Genomic DNA, 8,070 nt, shown 5'->3' on the forward strand with positions numbered 1-8,070 from the left:
GCTAATGACCAAAATAATAACATTCTGGGTCTCCTTATGTAACAGGGTGGTCCCCAGGAAAGGCGGAGTTTCCAGGTTTCCTGCCCCACCCTAGGTAGGGTGGAGCTGAGCAGGGAGAGAAGAAGCTGCCCAGGAGACTTAGGAAGGAAGGAAGCAGGATGGAGATCCAGAAGGAGACCTGGAGGAGGCACATGGAGCAGAGAGACACGTGAAGAACTACACTTGCCTTTTGGTCGTGGACTGGTTGAAACAGATGTGGGTGAGAGACCCGTGGGGAGGTGTTAATGGTGGTTTTTGTCTTGATTTTGATTTTGCTCTTTGCCTTCCAGACTTGTCTGGTTGTTTCTGATCCTTTTCTGTGGGTCCCCACTGGAAGGTACTTTAGACTTATGACAGGCTTTGGGGCCTTCCTCTGGGCCAATCCTGCTTGGGTGTGCTTTTACGCATGAGGGGACAGGTAACTTTGGGTGCTTGATTTAGAAACTATATTCTTTGCCTTTCCCTTATTGTTTCCTAATTGTATTAAAGTTCCTTCCCATTAAAGTCTCATATGTTTTGTGTTGATGTGGCAGATGGCAGAACCTATTTAGAGCAGGCAGGTTTGTGGGGTCTGGAGTGCCCCTCTCCCTGCCCTGTAATACTTATAATATGTTATCATAGTTCCACAAACACATTAAGTCCACACCGAAGAGGACTCAAAGAGACTCATGGTTCTAGGAATTTTATAAAGAGGTTTGAAAACCTATCATTAACAACATATTGCTTCAGGAGGAGAACTCTGCAAAGACAATGCACCCAAAGAACCAAGAAAGGCCCCAAGTACAGGCCTGCCATGTGTCAGGCCTGAAACTAAACTCTGTATGCATCTCCCCTTGGTTCTCACAAACCCTGCAAGATGGAGTACCCCTTTACAGAGGAAAAAACTGAAACTCCAAGGGGAAGCAAGGCCCGCAGATTCCTTGCTGGCTAGAAATTAGGATTTGATGGCTCAAAAATATGTACTTTACTTTTACTCACTATGAAATACTACTTTTCCTCTCATTTTAAATCATTGAAAGAATTTGGTATTTCATAGAAGAACAACCAGCTTATCTGCTGTTCATGTGTTAACCATTGGTATTTCATGGAAAAGTCCACTCTCTAGGGATATACTACACAATGATGATAGTTAGAAATCTTTAACTCAAGTGAAGAATGTGGAAAAGGACACCTGGATTAAATCATGAAGCATAAAATGATGATGATGATGATAAAAATGACAACCATGATGCTCACTAGATTTTAAGACATATATAATCAACAAAGAAAATACATAATGGTTTGCAAATATTGTTATTTATCACTTTTCAGTGTTTGCAACATGCTCTTTAGAGATTGCTATTCTTATAGAAAAAAATTTGTAATTAAAAATTTAAACATATGGCCTAGTGGTTAAAGAAACTAACTTCAAAAAAAGTGATCCGTATAGAAAGTAAATATTTATGTATTTGATATCTTAAAAATTATTTCAAATTAAAATCATGAATATCATAATAAAAAAAAGAATATGAATACTTCAGAGTGGAGAGATACATATCTAAGAAACCCATAAAAATGACTAACCATGAAAATAACAAAATGCAAATTGAAATCATCCCAGTTTTCCTTTCAAATTGTCAATGATGGAAAAAATTGATAAATTACAGTTGTGAGATTGTGGTGAAATGGAAATGATCTATATATTTTTTTGAGTGAAGGAATTTTAAAAACTCCAGCAAAATTTATAACCAGGTCATGAAAATGTTAAATATTATCAAGGACAATATTTTAAAAATTCACAAATATATCTACTAAAACAATTCTTAAAATAATTTATTTGCATACTGAGTGTCATGCTGTTGAAAAAAATCTCCACAGTGGGACCAAGGTAAAGGAGGGCTGGGCAATGGCAGATTCCTACAGAAAACCTTGTGATGCTGGTAGTCAAAGCTAGGACCGCAGCTCTGGATAAGTGCAGAGAAGTGCTGAGAACCAGGGACCACAGAGAGGGACATGGGGAGAGAGATAGAAATTGAGAGCACAAATAGCAGAAGGGGGTGCATGGGAGGGCTCCAGGGAGCAGCAGGGAAAGACACAGGAATTGACAGAGGCCACCCAACTGACCAGATGGCCCAGCAGCATCACAGCCATGTGGCCAAGTCACCATTCTTATTTGACTCTGCTGATTCACAACCCCTACCCCCCCCCCCCAAGTCAAATATTTTAACTCTGTCTGTCCCCAAGGCCATTCCCTGGCATGAGTCCAAAGACCATGGAGCCCTCTGCTGAGCTGTCCTGGCTCTGAGGAGGCCCTGACACTTTCCCCAAGAATGGCAGGCTCTCTCTCACACACAGAATATTTTCTTTTTCTCTATTTTTTGAGAGATTATTTAGAGGATATTTGGGCTTAGCGATCAGGGTCAAAATGATGATCTTGATTGCTGAGAAAGCTCTACTCCATTGGTTTGTGCTTTCCTTTGGGAGCTGATGACAGTAGTTTGCTGGCTGTTCTCACTGCCACCAAGCATCACTGTTCCTCCAAGTTTCCAAACTTGCCCTGGTCTGGGGGGCCTTCACCTGAAGGAAATTCTGGGCCAGAAAGCATGGAGGTTGGGCTCCAGGCTTCTCCAGATGAGCCCTCAACACACCCTAAACTGCCCTTCCACACCCTCTTCTCTAGGAAGGGCAGTTTAGGGTGTGTTGAGGGCTCATCTGGCTCCCAAAGGGAAAGTATGTTTGGGCTGTCAGAAAGTGGTACAATGGATAGGAGTGTTCCCAACAGAGGGGGAAGGTTTCAGCTGTTTTTGAAGATAGACAGGAGGTCTCTATTACTACTGATGAGCAGGTGGGGGGCAGGGATGAGGTATTAGGAGAGCTCATCAGGATTTATGTGTTCTAGAAGGAGGTCCAACAAAGGTTCCAGCATGTGTGATGGTCCCTGCCCTCTGGTTTGACCCTCTAAGACTGAGAAGGATTTATAAGTCAGATTGATGTGAGGATGGTTCTGGGAGCAGCCTGTACTGGTTGCAGGGGAAGCTGGAAATGTGGAGGAGCATCACTGTGATGAGATGGAGGCCCTGACTGTTGGGGTGTGGAACACACAAGCCTTTTTAATGAATAGATGGGGCTCGCCAGAGCTACCAGTGATGGCATTGTTTCCTGTATGGGGTGATGGATTTCTCTAGGATATCCATGTTACTGGGCATGTCAGGGGGTGAGAGAGATGAAGGCACCATGCCTGAAATCACTGAAGGACTTCCTGGCTGGGTTCCTGAGGGAGAAGTCAAAGTTGCCTTAGTCCTGGTAGTCATTACCTTGGCTGCTATTATCATTAAACTTGGTGCCCTTAGGGGAAGGTAGAAGAGGGTAAGGGACTGACCTGGGCCCAGAGCTGCTATTAGCAACAATGTGTTAAACAAGATCATTTGACTGGGACTCATGATCTTGAACTTCTTAGAGGAGATGACTTTGGGGTCACACTTAGTGTGTGGGTCTGATTTCATGGGCACTGGTCACTAACTGCGCTTGGAGTCCTTGTTGACCTCTTCAAACTCACAGTGTTGGATAAAATTCAGAATGTCCCACATGTACATGCACTGATCCACTTCCAGGCCCTCCAGCAGAATGGTTTTATTGCACACAGGACACTTCCAGGTTCCCTTCACTCACAATTGAATTGCAGATATGCTTCCAGGTCTAAGCACTGGAAGTGCTTGCAATTGTGGTTCCAAGCAGGCAGTTGGATGCACCAGAATATAATGGAGCACTTCAGAGTCACCTTGTGTGTGGTCTGCTTCAGGTCATCCTCCACCCTGAGGGTGGTGTTCCCGCTAAAGAGGCAGCCATGCTGCTGAAATCCCACTTGATCTTTGTAATACAGTGCTCTGCGGGCACGAGGAGCTTCTTGAGGAGGGCTTGCAGCATGGAGTTCACAGAGGGTTCGTGGACCAGCTGCAGCTGAAGAGATGGGAACAGCAGCAGGCTGTGACAGAAATCTGGATTGTGCTGAGTCATGCTGGCACAGGTGTGCTTGAGATGCAGGGGCTTGTGGGAGGTCCTGTTGTGGCTTGGCAGGGACTGGGGTGGCATTTGCACTGACCTGCACACCAACTGGTGTTCAACTTCTAGTCCTTTTGGTGAATTGCAGCTCTAGGTCAAACCTCTGCATCAGTGTCTAATGGACCCAGAGCTGCAGGTGAAAGACATGGTTGTTGATGGCCAGCTTGTGCTCTAGGTAGAAGGGCTCCAGCACCTTACCATCCACAGGAGGAGTGGGAGCTGAAGCTTAGATTGTGCTTAGCTAGTGGTGGCAGCAGAACACTCTTATTTGGCTTGACATCAAGTGGAAAGGGTGGTTTAACATCTTGGCTGGGAGCAGATAAGAGGGGAGAGGAGGAGTTAGGAAATGGCAATAGACAATAAGTTAAGAACTGATCGCCCCAAGCCCCAAGTGCATTTATCAGCCCGAGTGAGAAATAATTGCAGACCAGGAGGGTAACCCCCCCAATTCAATTAAAAATAGAATGTTCAGAACACCAACATAATAACACAATAGCAATGGGCCAAAGCTGGTCTCAGAAAAGTAGGCTGGGTAATATGGGAAAACTCAGTGGACCTTGGTAGCCAGCCAATCAGCAAGTAACACAATGAGGAGACACTCAGTGGCCAAACCCTCACTCCTTGCCTGCTATACCTGGAAAGCACGTGCTTCTTGTCACCTCAGTTGGATACCCACTCAGGACCCCTCTCCACTTGGAGGGGTCCGCTTGGAGGGGTCCTAAGAGCTTTCCTATCTTTTTTCTGATCTAACAGTAAATCTCTTGCTTTTCTGTAACTTTGGTCTTGATATTGAGTTCTTTTTTCACTGAAGACAAGAACCAAAAAAGAACCCATTTGGGGTCCTCTGACTCCAGGCCTGCTCCCAAAAAATCCTGATTCACCAGGGATTATGGGGACTTGGGGTTCCTGAAACAAATGAGTGGAGGTAATTAGCCACAGGAACCTGTTGACCATGGGGAATAAGTGCTGCCCAGTGCTGGGCTGGCTGGGCACTCTTGCCCTGGGTAGCTAGAGAGGTGAGTAGCCTGGGGAGTTTGGGGTGGGTGTTGGCCTGGCCTGGTGTGGAGACTGGTTGTTGGATCACTATTGTTGCTTCCATTGCTGATCTCTCCTGCATATGGCCTCTTTCTGCTCTGAATGGGGAAAGCCAGGGGCCAGGGGGCCAGTAGGCCCCCTGGGACATCTGCTGCTTGTGTACCAAAGGCGCTAATACCAGACAGTAGGTGCTGGCTCATGCTCATGGCCGGGCCCTCATCTCCAAGGTGTCATGCCAGCCGCCAGGCTCGTGGCGTCATGCGCCCGAATGCAGGCATAGTCCTGTGACCCCGGCTGGTTCAGGAATTTGGCTATTATACACCTGGGCGGGACCCATATGGAAAGAGGAACAGACTGCCTTATATTGGTTTATATCCTTGTGCTGAGTCACTGGCAAGGCCACCACAGAGGCCATGGTGCTGCTGGGCCAGTGCAGCTGCTGCAGCAGTTACTGAATAGCAGTTGAGTGAAGTCAGCAAGAGGCCTGGTGCTCAAGAGGGACACCCAGCCCTGCAGGGGCATTAGGACCCCTGGGGTAATTGACCCTGAAACCCCTACTGCTGGGAAAATGGGGTGAGCCACACATGATCTGCCAAATGGAAAACAATAAGAAAATAAACCCAAGAATATTTTGTCATACCTGAGTCTCTTAGCAAACTGGTTTTCACTTGTTGCCTCCCCTTCTTGTCTCTTCACTCTTGGGTCTGCAGAGACTGAACTTCTGCCCTGACATTTCTGGCAAGGACAAAAATTTGTGTGTGTGCGTGTGTGTGTGTGTGTTTGTGTATGGAGAACTCTTTAAATTTAATCCTTCTGGCAATTCACTTGCTTAGTTTATGAAACATTTTTCTCTCCTGGTTCTCCTTAAACATCGCTGACCCTTAAGGACTTTTCTGCTCTGGCCTCTTTTAAAACAGGAACAAAACCTTAACTTTGGTCTACAGGCTCTCTGAGGGCAATCTAAAACAAGTTTTCATTTCAAATCTTACCTCTAGCCCTGACTTGTGATCCAACTCAGGTGTCTGTGGGTATAAATCTCTGCAGACAAGTGTGTACAGTTAGATAGAACAAAGACTTTAGGGTAAGATGTGCTTTGTTTAAACACTACGTGATATTCACATCAAAGACATCTTTACAGACACATCACCCAAAGCAGTGATAGTGAAGGCAAAGATAAACAGCTGGGACTACATCAAACTAAAGAGCTTCTGCACAGCAAAAGAGACAATGACAAAAACAAAGAGAAACCCCACCGACTGGGAGAACATTTTTGCACACAACACTAATGATAAAGGACTGATCACAAAAATCTACAAAGAGCTGATGAGACTCAACAACAACAAAGAAAATAATCCAGTCAAAAAATGGGCAGAAGAGCTAAAAAGAAACTTCTCTGAAGAGGAAATGCAAATGGTCAACAGGCATATGAAAAAATGTTCAACATCACTTGTAATCAGGGAAATGCAAATCAAAACTACCATGAGATACCATCTTACACCAGTGAGAATGGCACATATTAAAAAAACTAGCAACAACAAATGTTGGCGAGGGTGTGGAGAAAAAGGAACTCTCCTGCACTGTTGGTGGGAGTGCAAACTGGTCCAACCACTATGGAGAGCTGTGTGGAGATTTCTGGACCTACTAAACATAGAGCTTCCATATGATCCAACAATTCCACTCCTAGGTATTTACCCAAAGGACACAGAAACATCAATTCCAAGGAGCACCTGCACCCCTATGTTTATAGCAGCACTGTTTACATTAGCTAAGCTTTGGAAACAACCCAAATGCCCAAAAATAGATGACTGGATCAAGAAGATGTGGTACATATATACCATGGAATATTACTCAGCATTCAAAAAAGATAAACACATGCAATTTGAAGCAACATGGATGGCACTGGAAGGGATCATGCTCAGCGAAATAAGCCAGAAAGAAAAAGCAAAATACCGGATGGTCTCACTCATAGCAGGAATCTAGAAAACTTAAATAAGGGACCAGGAAAATGAATAACTATAAGAAAGTGAAAATCAAAATCAACAAAAAACTATGAACCAGAGACACTTTTGGGGGGGTGGGTGGCGGGAGGGGAGGGGAGGGATTGGGGTCAGAATGAGGGGGTTGCAATTATATGGGGAATATAAAAATAAAATTTATTAAAAAAAATAAAAAAAAAATAAAACCCAGATCTTTGGGCCTCCCTGGTGGTGCAATGGGTTAAGCACTGCACTATGAAGCAATTCGAAGCCTCTGCAGCACAAGTTTGATCCCTGGCCCACCACGGAGCAAACGACATGACGCAGTAGACCTCTCCTGTCTCGTCCACTGCTCCCCTCAGCAGTGTACTTTGGTCAGTCTGCCTGTTCTTTTCCCCACTCTGTCTCTGGTGGGTCCTCTCACCCCCTACATCTCTGGTCTGTGCCCCAGCTCTTGTATGCATAAATAGATTTACAAAAAAGATTTTGTAAATCTTTACAAAAATATAAAACCCAGATCTTCTCTTCAGTGTAATTAATGGAAAATGATTTAATGTCTGTACAACTCAGTTTGCTCATTTACAAAATGGATGTAATAATAGTAATTCCCTTTTAAGAATATTACATAGATTAAATCAAACAGCACACATGAAACACTGGTATGGAGTTAATACTCAGCAGATTGAGTTATCGTTTTAATGTTCCAAAGATATTTCAAATTCAACCTATTTAAAACTTAAATCATTAATTACTTTACTCCCATCTAATCCTCTCAACCAGAAATTTGTCTTCTTTGGTAAGAATGATATACAAGATTCCCGAGTCCCACTCCAAACTAACTGAATCAAAATCTGCCGGGGAAGGGCCTGGGAATTTAGCAAACACAAGTGAGAAGTGCCTTTAACAGAACTTCTCTCTTTCCCTTCCTGCCAGTCATCATGTTAGATCAACATTATCTATACCTACAGATTATTTCTTAAAT

At 44.2% G+C, this 8,070-nt stretch overlaps 1 pseudogene; it reads right to left on the minus strand.

The window, feature by feature from the left end:
* Nucleotides 1-2,812: 2,812 nt before the first annotated feature.
* LOC119258190 (zinc finger MIZ domain-containing protein 1-like) lies at nt 2,813-5,527 on the minus strand (annotated as a pseudogene).
* Nucleotides 5,528-8,070: the final 2,543 nt, after the last annotated feature.

This window comes from Talpa occidentalis, unplaced genomic scaffold (assembly GCF_014898055.3).
Source record: "Talpa occidentalis isolate TD23 unplaced genomic scaffold, MPIMG_talOcc4v2.1 talOcc4.4, whole genome shotgun sequence".
Taxonomy (NCBI): Eukaryota; Metazoa; Chordata; class Mammalia; order Eulipotyphla; family Talpidae; genus Talpa; species Talpa occidentalis.